The sequence below is a fragment of the Aquarana catesbeiana genome, linkage group LG07 (assembly GCF_042186555.1).
Source record: "Aquarana catesbeiana isolate 2022-GZ linkage group LG07, ASM4218655v1, whole genome shotgun sequence".
Classification (NCBI taxonomy): domain Eukaryota; kingdom Metazoa; phylum Chordata; class Amphibia; order Anura; family Ranidae; genus Aquarana; species Aquarana catesbeiana.
The window spans coordinates 35,080,972-35,096,929 of record NC_133330.1 but is presented as its reverse complement, the minus strand read 5'-3'; the positions used below and the strand labels follow the sequence as shown (position 1 = coordinate 35,096,929).

At 45.5% G+C, this 15,958-nt stretch overlaps 1 long non-coding RNA gene across 1 annotated transcript in view; it reads left to right on the top strand.

Annotated features, from left to right (window-relative positions):
* Positions 1–12,717, top strand: part of LOC141102918 (uncharacterized) — a 31,713-nt gene extending 18,996 nt beyond the window's left edge. Inside the window, exons 3-4 of the long non-coding RNA XR_012235218.1 lie at positions 3,667–3,843; positions 12,412–12,717. This is a non-coding gene — a long non-coding RNA (uncharacterized lncRNA). The remainder of the gene's footprint in view (positions 1–3,666; positions 3,844–12,411) is intronic.
* The last annotated feature ends 3,241 nt before the right edge of the window (positions 12,718–15,958 follow it).

Below are 15,958 nucleotides of genomic sequence, written 5' to 3'. Positions count from 1 at the left end.
AAGTGAATGTGAAGGTAGGACCCTTCAAAGTTAGGGTGCTATAAAGTGAATGGAGTGCATTACAGACGTAAAGGGACTACCAAGAGTACTTAAGTACTACAAGAATGTAAAAAGAGAAAAAAACGCCCCAAACGAAATACCTGGTTACTGTGATTAAAATGGTTGGACGTATGCGACATCCAGAAAAGATGCATAACATTTGATCACCAAAAGGGCCTATGCATGGGAGTCCTAAATAGAGAAAAGTCATATGAGTAAAAAAAGGAAGGTTTTGTGAATAAGTTTGTAATCATGCAGCCCATTGTTGTTGCATCTCTCTACCCCATAAGTTTGTATGTTGTCATGCTCTCGTTATGGATCAACTGAGTGATTCCAGCAGGGAGCATCTCTATATATATTGCCTGGGTAGATGGGTGATTACTGACAGGTGTCTCAAAATGATCTCCAGACCATCCCTCAGAGGGAGGGGCCGTGGGAGGCATAATGCATCCCTGTTGTGGCCCCCTCGGCGTTCTGGTAAGCAAATGCTCCGGACGCCTCTGTCACCTCCGACGTAAACACCGTGACTGGAGACGAGGAGTGTGCACGCACAGAGAAGACGTCCCGGCCTGGCCCGGAGGATCTCCGCGCGCATGCGCACCACCCGCACCCCATGTTTGAAGGTAAACACGGAACGCCGCCGGCAGGGTAAAAAGCTCCACCTAGTGGTAGATGCTTAGTAAGGGAGACGTTGAAGAATTTGTCTCCCTGCCCTGCCGGGAAGCCGCCAGATCAAGGATTGACACCCCGAGGAGCGGTGGGGAGGACAGAAACTGCGGTCCAGTATCTAGGGGAAAAATAGAAAAAATCAATATAGACATAATCGTACATTTTTGGGATTTATATTGATATATTGTAATGTCCAGAGAACAGAGTAAATTATACAGTTACAATACATTATTTATTATATTTTACAATGAGCAAAGAAAAAAGTACACTGTAAAGACTAAAACTTAGAGAATATATGCTAACATTGTGGGATACATACAAAGGTCTCCCAAGGCTTTTCTCGAGGAAGAGACTGCTGAAAGAAGTAGGCAGATAAGTATTTTTGGGGAGGCAGTGAGGAATATTGGTATATCATAGTGATAAATCATTATATAGATATATTTAGATTGCAAATTTGCATAATATGCATTTATATTGCAATACTAGAAAGAAAGTAAGTTAGTATGCACGTTAGTATAAAATTAACATGAAAGTCATGCACTACTTCACCTGAAGAGAAGAGATATGTTTTATCATGCCCCCACCATTATTCTCCCCATCTTCTCTACGTTATCCTCTCAGCTGGTCTTCCCCGAGTTAAACCCCTTCAAAAAAGGAGTATATGAAATGGACGCATTGAGGCCTGGATATATGGTGGCCCCAAGTTTGAATATCCATTTTTGCTTGATTTGTAGGAGCTTTCTGTTCCAATCGCCGCCTCTTCCTGGAATGTGAATCCTATCTAAGGCGGCGAAGGCAACTTTGGGCATCCTATAGTTATGTTTGGTAACCACATGTCTTCCTAGGGGGAGGTAGATGTTACCAATTTCCATGCTATAAATATGTTTAGATGTTCTACACCAAAATTTCTGCCTGGTTTTGTAAAATGCGCCGCACTCACAGGTCATTAAGTATACTACAGCGGAGGTCTGACAGTTTACAAAATGTTTAGGTTTAAAAACCTGACCATTCGGAAGTGTGAATACTTTTTCTCTTCTTATCCATTGGCAGTGACTGCAGTATCCACATGGAAAAGTTCCGTATGTGGAACAATGTTTTTTGTTAATTTTATGGTATTCACTTTTTACCAGATTGTCTTTTAAGGACGCGGCACATCTAAAGGTGATGGAGGGGACCGGGGAGACAAAGTGCTTAACCTTATCATCATCTGTAAGAATGGACCAGTGTCTAGCAATGATATTACGAATTTGTTGGTGTTGTCGTGAGTATCGTATAATGATACGTGAGGGATCTATTTCCTTATGCCGCATACACACGGTCGGACTTTTCAGCTACAAAAGTCCGACAGCCTGTCCGACAGACTTTCGACGGACTTTCGACGGACTTGCGGCGGACTTGCGGCGGACTTTCTAACGAACAGACTTGCCTACACACGATCACACAAAAGTCCGTCGAATTCTTACGTGATGACGTACACCGGACTAAAATAAGGAAGTTGATAGCCAGTAGCCAATAGCTGCCCTAGCGTGGGTTTTTGTCCGTCAGACTAGCATACAGACGAGCGGATTTTTCGACCGGACTCGAGTCCGTCGGAAAGATTTGAAGCATGTTTCAAATCTAAAGTCCGTCGGATTTGAGGCTGAAAAAGTCCGTTGAAAGTCCGGAGAAGCCCACACACGATCGGACTACCAGCCAGCTTTAGTCCATCAGCGTCCGTTGGACTTTTGTAGCTGAAAAGTCCGACCGTGTGTACGCGGCATTACTTTTTCTTGTCTGTGGTCTAAACAACAAAGCTTCCCGGGCCTGTGCGATAGCTCGATTGTATGCTTTTCTTAAGCAACATCAGCTATAACCTCTGTCTAGTAGTCGATTTTCGAGCTTTCCAGCCTCGATTTTAAAAAGTGTGTCGTTTGAACAGTTTCTCCTCAACCGGAGATACTGTTTGTAGGGAATGGAATTCTTTAAGGGGGTGGGATGGAAACTCTCCGCATGCAAAATGGTGTTTCCCGTTGTGTTTTTTCTGTATAATGTGCTGGTTTATTCCCTTGTGTATCACACTTAACTTTTACATCTAGAAAGGTTTTCTCTAACATCGGATAGTATATTTCTAATCAATGTTATAGGTAGCATCGTTGTATGCATACCTTTTACAATGATTTCCACATGATATCAATCAAGTATACTTTTTCAATTGTCGGGCTGACCATATACTGACTGGAGTGACCTCCAGTCAGTGGGAATTCCTGCAGCACCTGTTAGTTCATCCGGCCCCATATTTCTCATGCTCTGGACTTTGGCTACTTTACATCCAGCCACATATCCTAATCCTATGCTGCAATTGGCATCCTTTGCGCAGGCTGTAGCTATTCTGCCTTCCCCCTTTTTTTTGGCGTTGATCAGCTCAGGTATGCAAGATAATATGTGTTTTCTCCATTTATGTCCATTAATCAGACGATAATCCTATCTCTGTATAAAGCGATTTTAACTTGATTGCATTTCTATACTGACATTTAACTATGTTTATCTTATAGAATAATTGTGCTATAGATGACACAAAAGCCTTTGAAGAAGGACAGTTAGTCTGAAACATGTCAGGCGTCATTCTGTACAGCCACTTGCACTAATTTTCCGCTGCTCTATTGTTAGCAGTTATCATGTTTGCGACTATTGCACTATGTAATTGATTTTATACCTTATTGTATTATTATCTTTGTATTAATAAAGAAAACTTTTTTATACATTTCTGATCTGTCCTCAAAATTCTGAGGGGTATGCTGTGCCTTGAGCACTAGGCCTTTTTCTGTTTCTTCTATAAAAGGTCTAAATATGGAATTCCTCGCATTATTGCTCTTTTTACTTTTCCTTGATACATTTTTTGTATGCATTATGTTTATAGTGAAGGACTTATGTATATTAATTTCCTTTGCTAGGTAACTCTGTTATACTTTTTTTTTACAGTGATATATGCTGTAGGTGGAAACGGTAATGGTCAGCCCTGTATCTTCCCATTTATTTATAAATCCAAGTGGTATTCTGACTGTACCAGTGATGGAACCTCCTCTGATGGGCGTCTCTGGTGCGCTACAACAGGAGATTACGATAAAGATACCAAGTGGGGATTCTGTCCACAAGAATGTAAGTGTTGTGTTTGGTCTTGCTGATGATGTGCTGTGGGTTTAGCAAAACTGTATACTTATATCTACATTAACAGAACAGTTGTCATGTATAGGCCCCAAAATCTTATAGATATTATCTGTGGTTCTGTTTAAGGAATGTGCATATTTGTAGATGTTGCAGTGTTGTGGCAGAAAACACTCAGAGTCCCAGTGCAGAGAAATAGAAATACATTGTAACTGAGGTTCGGCAATACACAACAAACCCAGCAGGAAGGCAGCCGGACTGGGAACACTCACAGGATGTAACAACGATGTGTGTAGTAGAAGGTTTCAGGAGTGCCGACAGCATCTACCTCAATGAGCGGAATTCAGCTTGGCCGGTCTGTACCCCAGTGGGTAGGCTTCCAGATAGGATGGAGTGTCCCTGCACTTTCCCTACCCCTTGGGAACCTCTCCCTGATGCTAAACACTGTCCCTGCCAGACAGATGACCTGTCCCTACTCTAGCCACATGTGAAATGCGCACCGAGCCTGGGAGCCAGGATCTTAAATAGTCTCTGTTTGACCAAAAATGGCCACCAGAGTCACAAATGGTGCACCAGCATTCAATCGGATAACTGCCCCCTGTGTCCCAGGAAACCATAGAGGAACTAAGTTCCTCTTTACTTCTTCACCCTCTGCAATGTCGCCATGGCTGAGCTCCACCTGAATTTAAGAAAGCATACTACACCTGCCTACATATCATATGTTTGCCAGCATTAGCTCCTTTAACTATCCAAAAACATAAAACACGTCGGTAAATTTACATTTTTCTCCCTTGAGGGATTTAATGGTATTGCCAACTACACTGATTAAAGAGTAGTCACATCAGTAAGTAAGCATAACAGAATTCCTCTAGATCAGGGGTGCTCAACTTTTTAAGCAAGGGCCACTTAAGTGATTTGGTAACCGGGTGTGGGCCACAATGAAAAATGGGGTTTTACCGCCACCGCAAATGTAGACGAGCCCTTGCTGTCCTGAGCCCCTAAAATGGTGCTTTTACACTGATGTGCTGCAGTTTGCCAGCACCATGGGTGCAGTGCAGTGCACCTGCGACTTTCCTGGGGGGTTAGCTGCATTGAGCTGTAGACTTCTCTTACATCTTGTGAGTGTGGTGCACATTCTGAAAGCGCACCAAAACTGCATTCAGCAGTTTTTGTGAGCTCTCAGAAACTGCACTTCACCTGCGGATCAGTGTGAAAGCAGCCTAACATCCTTTTCTTTATAAGAACTAGTATGTCCATTGCAAAAGTGCAGTGTATGTGTTGTCTTTTTCTCTTCCAACTTCTGCTGGCATTGCTCTCCAGGCTACTATAAAAGTTTCAGGCAAAGTGCACTTGGTATCGCTCCACCGGGGATAGGAGCCAGCGCTACAGAGGACTCCTGCTCCCAAAGTGGCCTGTGCCGGCTCCATGCACTCCGATGCTCTGGGAGGGCATTGATCGTAATATTGGCTTTCAGTCCCGCCATCCCAGAGCATGGACATGCGCTTCCTTGGTTTGAGGTGGCAGGCCACTGGTTGAGCACCCCGTACTGTAGATCATGCTCCTCTTGGTAAAAGAATGAGGCCAGTAGATAGGGATGGCAGGAAAGTTCTTCTTCACCAACACCAGAAATACAAATTGTCTGCCTTGTCTTCTCCTTCCCAAAGGATATTCTTTTGTTTAATGGTGTAGCTGTTTGCCAATGCTGTTTCCAGACAACTTTCTGGATTGAAATTGGTATTTTAAGTCAAACTGCAAAGTTCTATGAATTCTATGTCTAGTTGTTAAGAACAAAAAATGATAACTTTTATACTTTTGAGGACTGTGTTTGAGCACAGCTCCCAACTGATCCTCAATCAAGGCATTGTCCTTCGTTCCAAACCAAATCTGACCATCTGTCCTCCTCAATTGTCCCACTTTTTGGCCAGATGCTTTTGCTTTTTTGTCATTCCCATTATTCAACCTAGTGTGTTTTGTGCTTCACGTGCTACTTTATGATATCAGCGAGTGACTTGTTTTTTTTTTCCACTTCTTTCTACTGCTGTTTTTTGTATCTGCTCTTATGGATTTATCCACATTTTCCCCTGGTATGTCATGGTTTGTTATAGGAGAGAAGGAGGAATAATATACAGGAGAAGAGATATTGCAGGTATTGGACACATCCAATGCTGCTGAAGAGGCCATTTATGGGAAACTCTGCACCGCACTAAAATAATCATATGCACAATAATTGCACTTAACATACTAAGTGCTCCAGAAACCATGAATAAATAAATAAATGTCCATAATGTCCATAATAGAAGGTTGAAATAAGGATGCAACAAATCCAGACGTATACTGCAGCTCCTGGTATGATGATCTAGGATGGATCCACTCAGAAGCACATGAAAGAAACATATCAGCAAGGTGCAGGCGTTAGTAAAAACAATGTAGCATTATTTTATTAAAATATTGCATACTTTCATGTGAGAAGCTCATGCCCAGGTCAGAGTGCCATGCATGATAGAAAGAGCAGTGCCAGAATCAAGTTCCAATTTGCCAATCAGACAGCTGCAGTGCAATGGCATCAGCCCCGCTGGATGGAAAGATAGCCAGTGGCATCTAGGCTGTAACTCACTGACTAGCAATGTCACCAGGTGGGCAGGCAGCAACACGTTTCAGGGGCACCATCCCCTTTGTCAAGCTGGCCTGAGAGAGTTCTGGCTTATAACACAGTGGACTGAAACAGAGGGGGAGAAAAAGAGTGAGCAGCAAGGCCTTGCACAGTTGCTTTGTGATAAGGCAAAGTGGACTGCAAAAACCAGCATGTGGAAAATTACAAATTGGACATTACAGTAAATTTTATCAACATACTTATACACAGACTTAACTCAATTCATAAAACTTGATTACCGCATATGCAATCAATACAAGCAAGGTTATAAATAATGAAAATTATCATAAAAATTAAAGGGCCATTAAACCAAGACTATGAAAAACTCTAATTACATGTTATATAACAGTGTTCATACAAAGCCCCTAAAACATTTGTTTTGTGTAGACTGAAATATACCTGGTTGATCCTGCCTTCAGCTGTTCCTCCCATCTTCTCGGTGTCCCCACTGCAGGTTGATATTGTGTAAACCAGCTGGTGTCCTCTACGGAGCATGCTCTAATTTCAGTTCTCTTCTAAGCTCTTCATTTCCTCCTTTTTTTTTTATCTGTGCAGCCTACATGACTATACATGACCCACACATGTGGGTGTAAACAGTGGAAAGGACACTCCCCTCCTCCTCCATGCCCTCCTAATGCTAAACAATTTAGGGTCGAGGTATAGTATATACTTATGGATAAAATTCACTGAGAAACTCACAAAAAAGTTTAGTTTTAATTTAAATCAGTTTTAAATATATCCATTTAAATTGCTAAAGTGAAAAGAGAGCCTTGAATGCAGATGCCATCTGAACAAAGTGAAAGTTAGTGTCAAACATCTTTGACTCCACTAACTACAGATTAGGGCACAAAAAATACACATTTTATGTTCAATAAATATTTTTTGGGAGCTGCAAAACAATTGTTTGATATTTATAATTTGAATTGCTCTTCTGAACTTGTTTTTTTTAAGTCACCTGACCAGCACAGCACCAATAAGGGCTGACCAGACACAGACTGTAGAGAGCACACATAGCATACATCAGCATATTAACTACTTCAGCTCTGGAAGATTTACCCTCCTTTATGACCAGGCTATTTTTTTGCGAAACAACACTGTGTTACTTTAACTGACAATTGCACGGTCGTGCAACACTGTACACAAATAAAACGTTTGTCCTTTCTTCCCCCACAAATAGAGCTCTCTTTTGGTGGTATTTGAGTACCTCTACGGCTTTTATTTTTTGCTGTATAAACAAAAAAAAGACCAACAATTTTTAAAACAAAAACAGTTGTGTTTACTTTCTGCTGTAAAACATAACCAATACAAAAAAAATCCCAATACACGTATATTGATTGGTTTGTGCAAAAATTATATCATCTACAAACTATGAGATATTTTTATTTATTTTTTTTTTTTACTAGTAATGGCGGCAATCAGCGATTTATAGCGGAACTGAGATATTGCGGCGGACAAATCAGACACTAAGTGACACTTTTTTAGGAACCAGTGACAGTAATACAGTGATCAGTGCTAAAAATATGCACTGTCACTGTACTAATGACACTGGCTGGGAAAAGGTTAACATCAGGGGTGATCAAAGGGTTAACTGTGTGCCTAGCATAGGCGTCACCAGGGGGGGGCTATCGAGGCTGGAGCCCCGAATGTGGAGCCCATAGCCCCGAGTCTCAGCGGGTGTGGAGGAGAGAAGAGCCGGCGGGTCGCGGCTGCGGCGGACGGCATTGGAGGTGGAGGAGGGACGATCAGGCATGTACAGGCACTGAGCCATCGAACCGCCACCTCCCCCCACCCCCCCCACCGCTCACATCGTCTCCCTGCTTAGTTATGCAGCGCGGCTGCATACAGACATGACCCTAGGAGTGGACACTGATAAGCTTATTGTACGATCCAGAAGTCATGCAGCCGCACACAGCTGTGACATGAACTTCCTCGGCACTCGTTCTCTTGTTCTTTCCTTCCCCTGCTCTTCATCCTGTCTGCTGTCACGGAGAATCTAGATGAGAGCGGGGGAAGGAAAGAACAAGAGAACGAGTGCCGAGGAAGTTCATGTCACAGCTGTGTGCGGCTGCATGACTTCTGGATCGTACAATAAGCTTATCAGTGTCCACTCCTAGGGTCATGTCTGTATGCCTATCTAAGCAGGGAAGAGGAGGTGAGCGCTGGGAGGGGGGATAGAGCAGCATGGGGGGGGCGAATAGAGGAGCACGGGGACCAGAGCAGGGGGGGGGGACCAGCAGAGCACATGTGGGACCAAAACAGCATTCGGGGGATCAGCGGAGCATGCAGGAAACCAGCGCAGCACACAGCACGCAGGGGACCAGAGGAGCACATGGGGGACCAGAGGAGCAAGCGGGGGACCAGAGGAGCATGCGGGGGACCAGAGGAGCACGCGGGGGACCAGAGGAGCACGCGGGGGACCAGAGGAGCACAGGCGGACCAGAAGAGCACGCGGGGGACCAGAGGAGCACGCGGGGGACCAGAGGAGCACAGGCAGACCAGAGATGCACAGGCGGACCAGAGGAGCACGCGGGGGACCAGAGGAGCACAGGCGGACCAGAGGAGCACGCGGGGGACCAGAGGAGCACGCGGGGGACCAGAGGAGCACAGGCGGACCAGAGGAGCACGCGGGGGACCAGAGGAGCACGCGGGGGACCAGAGGAGCACAGGCGGACCAGAGGAGCACAGGCGGACCAGAGAAGCACAGGCGGACCAGCGCAGCACGTGGGGGACCAGAGGAGCACAGGGGGACCAGAGAAGCACAGGGGGACCACAGGAGCAAGGGGGACCAGAAGATCTGGCATGGGTGAGACCTGTCAAAGTTGGCGGGTCTGGATGAAGTCCAGGGCCAAATTTTTGCCTCAGTCCAGCCCTGGAGACGAGCAGGCGGACAAGCAGAGATGACATCATCTCTCTCCGCCCGCCCGTCACCAATCTTCCGCTTTCACAGCTGGGACTTCAATGTGGGAGCGATGTGCGGTGGGGAGCAGAGAGATGATGTCATCTCTCACTGCCTGCCACACATCAGCGCTCTTCTGCCCTCACTAAATGGGCCTCTTCAATGTCGGAGGTGTGGTGGGGAGCAGAGAGATTAAATCATCTCTCACTGCTCGCCCTGCATCTCCGCTCTCCTGCCCTCACTAAATGGGCCAGTGCTGCCAGCCTGCCACCAATGCAGCGAGAATGCACATTTGGTGGCACTGGCTGGCATAGCAAGTGACAATCAGCAAATGGTGGCAAGTGACAATCTGCTAATGGTGGCAAGTGACGTGGCAAGTGACAATCTGCTAATGGTGGCAGGTGACAATCTGCAAATGGTGGCAAGTGACAATCTGCAAATGGTGGCAGGTGATGTGGCAAGTGACACACCCAGGGCTCCCACTGATTCTGCATTATGGTGAGTTGAACCACTTCATTATATATTACAATATAACAATAGAAACAATGCGCTTTGATCACCCTGACACCATATCAACCATGGTGCCATGATGATTGAAACGCCAACACCAGCCTTCTTTTGCCCGCAAAAAATTGCTTACCACCGGCGCGCACCCCCCCCCCCCGGTGGGTGACCACTGCTATGGGCTCTAGCTCCAGATCTTTTTCAGACCTAGCAACGCCCCTGGTGCCTAGCCTGTGTTTTTTTACTGTGTGGGAGGTGCTTGCATTAGGGAAAGATATGGATCCATGTTCCTGCTTAGCAGGAACACAGAATCAATACCTTCCCTACTGACAGAACGGCAATCTGCCTTGTTTGCATAGGCAGACTGCTGTTCTGCTTGTGTCCCGAATGATTGCAGGGTCCCGCTGATTGACTCCGAAGTGGCTCGCCGGCAGCACTCATGCGTGCCCCAGACCCGAAAGTGCAGGAATTAGAGGGGAGACTGTGAGGCAGGCCTTCTCGTCCGACATCAGTGCCTGACCTCACAAATGCGCTTCTTGAAGAATGGTCAAACATTCCCATAGACACACTCCTAAACCTTGTGGACAGCCTTCCCAGAAGAGTTAAAGCTGTTATAGCTGCAAAGGGTAAGCTAACTTAATATTGAACCCTACGGACTAAGACTGGGATGCCATTAAAGTTCATGTGCGTGTAAAGACAGGTGTCCCAATACTTTTGACATTATAGCATATGTGTGGGCACATACTGTATACATCCCTTTTTATGCATGTATTTCCTTTTATGTCTATGTAGTACACTACTAGAGGTTGATATGTTTCATGTTTGGAATGATTTAATACTGGCATTTTAATTAAATTTGAGTGGTAACATTTACTGTGCCTTCATAATTTCTCAATTTAAAACTATCTATTTATTATATCCACAATAGTTTTATATTAATATTTCTTTTTATTTAATATTATTATCATTTTCATTATTTATAACCTTGTATGGATTACATATGGGATGACCAAGTTTTATTAAGTTAAGTCTGTATATAGTGAAATTTATTGCAATTCCATGTCCATTTGTATTTTTCCACATGCTGGTTTTTGTAGTTTGCTTTGTCTAATCACAAAGGAGCTGTGCAAGGCCTTGCTGCTCGCTATTCTTCTCAATCTCACCCTCTCCGTTCCAGTATCTTATAAGCCAGAACTCTCTGCTTACCTGCCTGCTTGACAAAGGGGGGGCAGTGACCCGAAACACGTTGCTGCCCGCTCATCCCCATGACATTGCTCTATCTTTTGACAGTGAGTTGCACAAGTTGCGTCCGTAGATGCCGCTGGCCATCCTTCTCTCCGGCGGGTCTGACGCCATTGCACAGCAGCTAAGTGACAAATCAGAAGTTGGTTTTGGTGCCGCCTTTTCCATCATCTGTTGCACTCTGGGCTGGACATGAGCGTCTCACATGTAAATGTGCTATGCTTTAATAAAATTATGCTACATTATTTTTACTAACTCCTGCACCCCACTGCTATGATTACCATTACTACTATGCAGAGCTCAGACGGTATCCCATAAAATGTTTATAACTAAGATTTCTTGCAACTAGACAGGCATACACATCTAAACCACTATTTCCTAAATGGAATTTCTTAATGATTTCTGGGATAGTGCATGACTAAGGTAAAGCTATAGGGGAGGAACTGCATGCATCCACAGTGCCAATATCAGATGTGCTCATGATTAAAGTAATCTCAGGAGGATTTTGGATAAAGAGCAACTTTCTAAATTGCATGAAAGCCCTAGATGCTTAAGGCCCCTTTCACACGAGTGGTCCGATCAGGTCCACCTATCCGCTTTTCAGGCGGACCCGATCAGACCCTCCATTCTCTGCTATGTTGCAGTGGACATAAATAGACTTGTTTTCGTTTACATTTGCCTACCTACAATCCAATCCAGCAAAAACAAACAGAAGGGGATCCGTTCCCCTCTGACTTGCTGGATCTGATCAGAGAGCAGTCTAGTGTAAATGGACAGCTGGTCTGTTTACATCCGACTGCCCATAGAGCAGAGCGGTCTATGTCTGTGTCCACTCAGCTTAAGCAGAATAGACACGGACCTGTCATCCACCCGATCCGCTCAGCAGGGGATCAGTGGGCAGACCCCCTGCTGAGAAAAACGGATCTGGACTGTGTGAAAGGGGCCAAACAGGGCAACACAGTGACTTAGAAGGTAGCACTTCTCCCTTGCAGCAGTAGGGTCCTCATTTCAAATCCAGACCAGGACACTAACGGCATAGAGTTTGCATGTTCTCCCTGTGCTTGTGTGGGTTACCTCTGGTTTCCTCAGCTGAGTGTGACTTCCTTACCTTTTAGGTGCATTGAGTTCCCAGTGAGAAAAACGCTAGAGAAATACAAATTTATGTTGATTAAATGTATGCAGCTCAAGGTCCTTTAATTATAAGAAATATTTCTCCTTGTAATCATGGTCATGTGCCCCAGCAATTACAAGTTTATCTTTATCAATATAGGGGCCAAAGGGACTACAGCAAATTCTGAGAAGGAGAATGCTAGAAGATGGTTTGAAAATGCCGGCTGAAAAAAACATTTAATGGAACCACAGCGCCTGATTTGCTACATATACAATGACATATGATCAATATTGAAAATATATTTACTTTTTTCAGTTTGTTATACTCTTATCTACTAATCTTCATGTTGTGCACGTTGTGTGCAATTGTTGTTTTACCTATATTGCTGAATATGTTACTGGTGTCACATACATTTTTGAAAAATTACTTTAAGTACTTTAAGTAAATCAATATGCAGCGCAAAAATTGTTATGCAAATTGAATTTTTTTTTTAATTTACAGTGTTTAAAGGACATTTTAAATAACATTTTGTGAGAAGTTGTAATAATAAGGAGTAGGGAGGAGGAGGAATACTGGGAACAGAGTTAAAAGGAAGTCAGCTAGGAGGACTGGGAGGGAATGTAAGGGGTTGGGACACTAGATTTGGAGACAAAGGGGGCAGCCTGGTCCTGCTGTTGCAGGTGGTGGCTCTGGGGAGGATAATGTTGCGGTCTATGGCATGAAGATGGAGCCAGGGGAGAAAGTGGTTGGTCCAGGAAAAAATTACCAGTCACTCCCTGTGCAGGATCCCCCACAATAAACACAGGATGATGGATGTTCAGCTTTGGCAGCTTTTTACAAGCTGATGAGTAATTGCAAACACCAGCCGAACATCCATCATCCTATGTTGGATGTCTCTGTCAAAACATAGTAAAAACTCTAGAGAAAGGTTGTGGTTGGATTACTTGGATCCTCCTGACTGGAGCTCTCTCTCCAGAATGCCAACATCGCCTCCAAAAAAGAAAGCATGGCCGCATCATTAATTTCATGGTTCTCTCATCCTCTTGCACTTCTAGGTGATCAAGGAGTTGTTAGTTGCAAGGTTGAGGGTCACTGAAAATGAGGCTGAGGAAAGAAAATATTAGAATTAATACTCAGGACATTTCACTATGTCAAAACACAAAATAAATCAATATTGCATCTACATGTAGGGCTGTCCCCATAAGGTCCACTGGTAATATGTGCTTCTTCTCATATAGAACAGAGGCTGCCTGTCCTCACAAGCACTAGTACATACACACCGGCTCCAATAACTCTGTCTAGGACAGGGGTGTCCAAACTTTTTTCAAAGGGGCCAGATTTGATGAGGTGAACATGTGTGAGGGCTGATCATTTTACCTGACATTCTTTGAACCATTAAAATTCAGGCTAAGTGTGTTCGTTCGAGCACTAATACACTGCCCAACAAGAATTCTCTTGCCTTTGTGGCTGTGGGTGGTGAAGAGATGAGCTTGGGCATGTTATTTGGATATACCGTATTTATCAGCATATAACACGCACCTTCACTTTAAGAGAGAAGTTTGAGGAGAAAAACTAAAATTTTAAATAAAGAACTGTGAAGCAAAATAAGGGTCAGTGCCCATCAATGCAGCCGCACAAGTGCCATGAATGCAGCCCCACCATTGCCATGAATACAGCCCCACCATTGCCATGAATGCAGCACCCCCATTGCCATGAATGCAGCCCCACCATTGCCATGAATGCAGCACCCCCATTGCCATGAATGCAGCCCCACCATTACCATAAATGCAGTACCCCCATTGCCATGATTGCAGACTCACCATTTCTATCAGTGCACCCTGATCCATGCCCTTCTGCAGCCTCGGAGGGGACAGGGAGGGGGCGGGACGAGTGCCAACATATTACATACAGGAGAATCGTTTTTTTCAGCCGCCTCTTTAATACAAAGTCCCACCTCCTGTCATGGACAGAACAGTTGTCCAATGGCAGCACAGGAGATGGGACCCCCTATTACAGAGGCCGCCCGTAAACAGGAAATTCTCCTCTCCTGTATGTACGGCACTCGTCCCGCCCCCTCCCTCTCCCCTCCGAGGCAGCCAGCATATATATCTTTTGTGGCCCCCGGCACTCGGAGATTCGTTGGGGGCCACAAAAGATAACTATGTCCAAATTACCAGGTGGGCATGAAACCAAAACCAGAACACGGGCTGCAATTGGCCCGCGGGCCGGACTTCGGACATGTCTGGTTAAGGGGATGTCTTTTTGATATATATTCCTTGAAGAATTTTAAACAGGGGAGGGGTTAGGGCATGAGATACAACAAAATGCTGCACAGCAACATGAGGATACGCTTCTCTAGGCTCCCACTCCAGGATTCTACTGAGGACACAGTGTGTATGGCCAGTAATCAGAGACCCTATGAAAGCTGTCTCAGTCCATAGCTACCTCTGGCACTTATATCCCAAAAGCCCACAGTCACCAGGGATCACAATTCATGGTCTGTACTCACAAGTCCCCAGGACAGCGGCACACCTTCCAGCCTCCTCCGGACACGGTCCAGTAAGGAAGACAATCCATCTCCAGACCAGATCATTTATGGTGAAGTCCTATAGCCAGCTCCTCAAATGATCACTTCAGACCCTTAGACCCCTTTCACACCGAGGGCGTTTTGCAGGCGCTATAGCATTAAAAATAGCGCCTGCAATCCGCCCTCAAACAGCTGCAGCATTGTCTCCAGTGTGAAAGCCCTAGGGCTTTCACACCGGAGAGCTGCGCTGGCAGGACATCAGGAAAAGTCCTGTCAGCAGCTTCTTTGGAGCAGTGAAGGAGCGGTGGGGGCAGTGGGGCAGTGCTGGAATACCGCCGGCAAAATGCCGCTATTGCAGCGCATTGCGGGCGGTTTTAACCCTTTCTCGGCCGCTAGTGGGGGGTAAAAGAGCCCTGCTAGCGGCCGAAATGCGCCGCAAATCCGACGGTAAAACGCCGCTATAGATAGTGGCGTTTTACTGCCGACGCTACAGGTGGCTCGGTGTGTAAGTGGTCTTAGGTTTGCCACAGCTGAGACCTCAAAAATCAGCTACACAATCCATAAGCTGGACCTTAGACCGGGTTCACACTTGTCTGAAACGACAGTCGTACCACTTTGGATCTGACTTTGCCCTGTGACTTGAGGTCCGACATGCGTCCAACTTCAATGAACAGGGATCCGACTTTGATACCCGACAATACCAGGCACTATGTCTGGTATGAATCTTTAGGGGGAACTCCACGCAAAATGTTAAAAAAAAAACTGCATGGGTTCCCCCTCCAAGAGCATACCAGGCCCTTCGGTCTGGTATGGATTTTCAGGGGAACCCCCACGCTGAAATAACGGCGTTGGGGTCCCCCCAAAATCTATACAAGACTCTTATCCAAGCACACAGCCCGGCAGGTCAGGAAAGGGGGTGGGGATGAGCGCCCCCCCCCCTCCTAAACCGTACCAGGCCGCATGCCCTCAACATGGGAGGGTGGGTGCTTTGGGGCAGAGGTGGCCCCACCCCAAAGCACCTTGTCCCCATGTTGATGAGGACAAGGGCCTCTTCCCGACAACTCTTGGTTGTCGGGGGCTGCGGGCAGGAAGCTTATCGGAATCTGGAAGCCCCCTTTAACAAGGGGGCCCCCAAATTCTGGCCCCCCACCCTATGTGAATGAGTATGGGGTACATTGT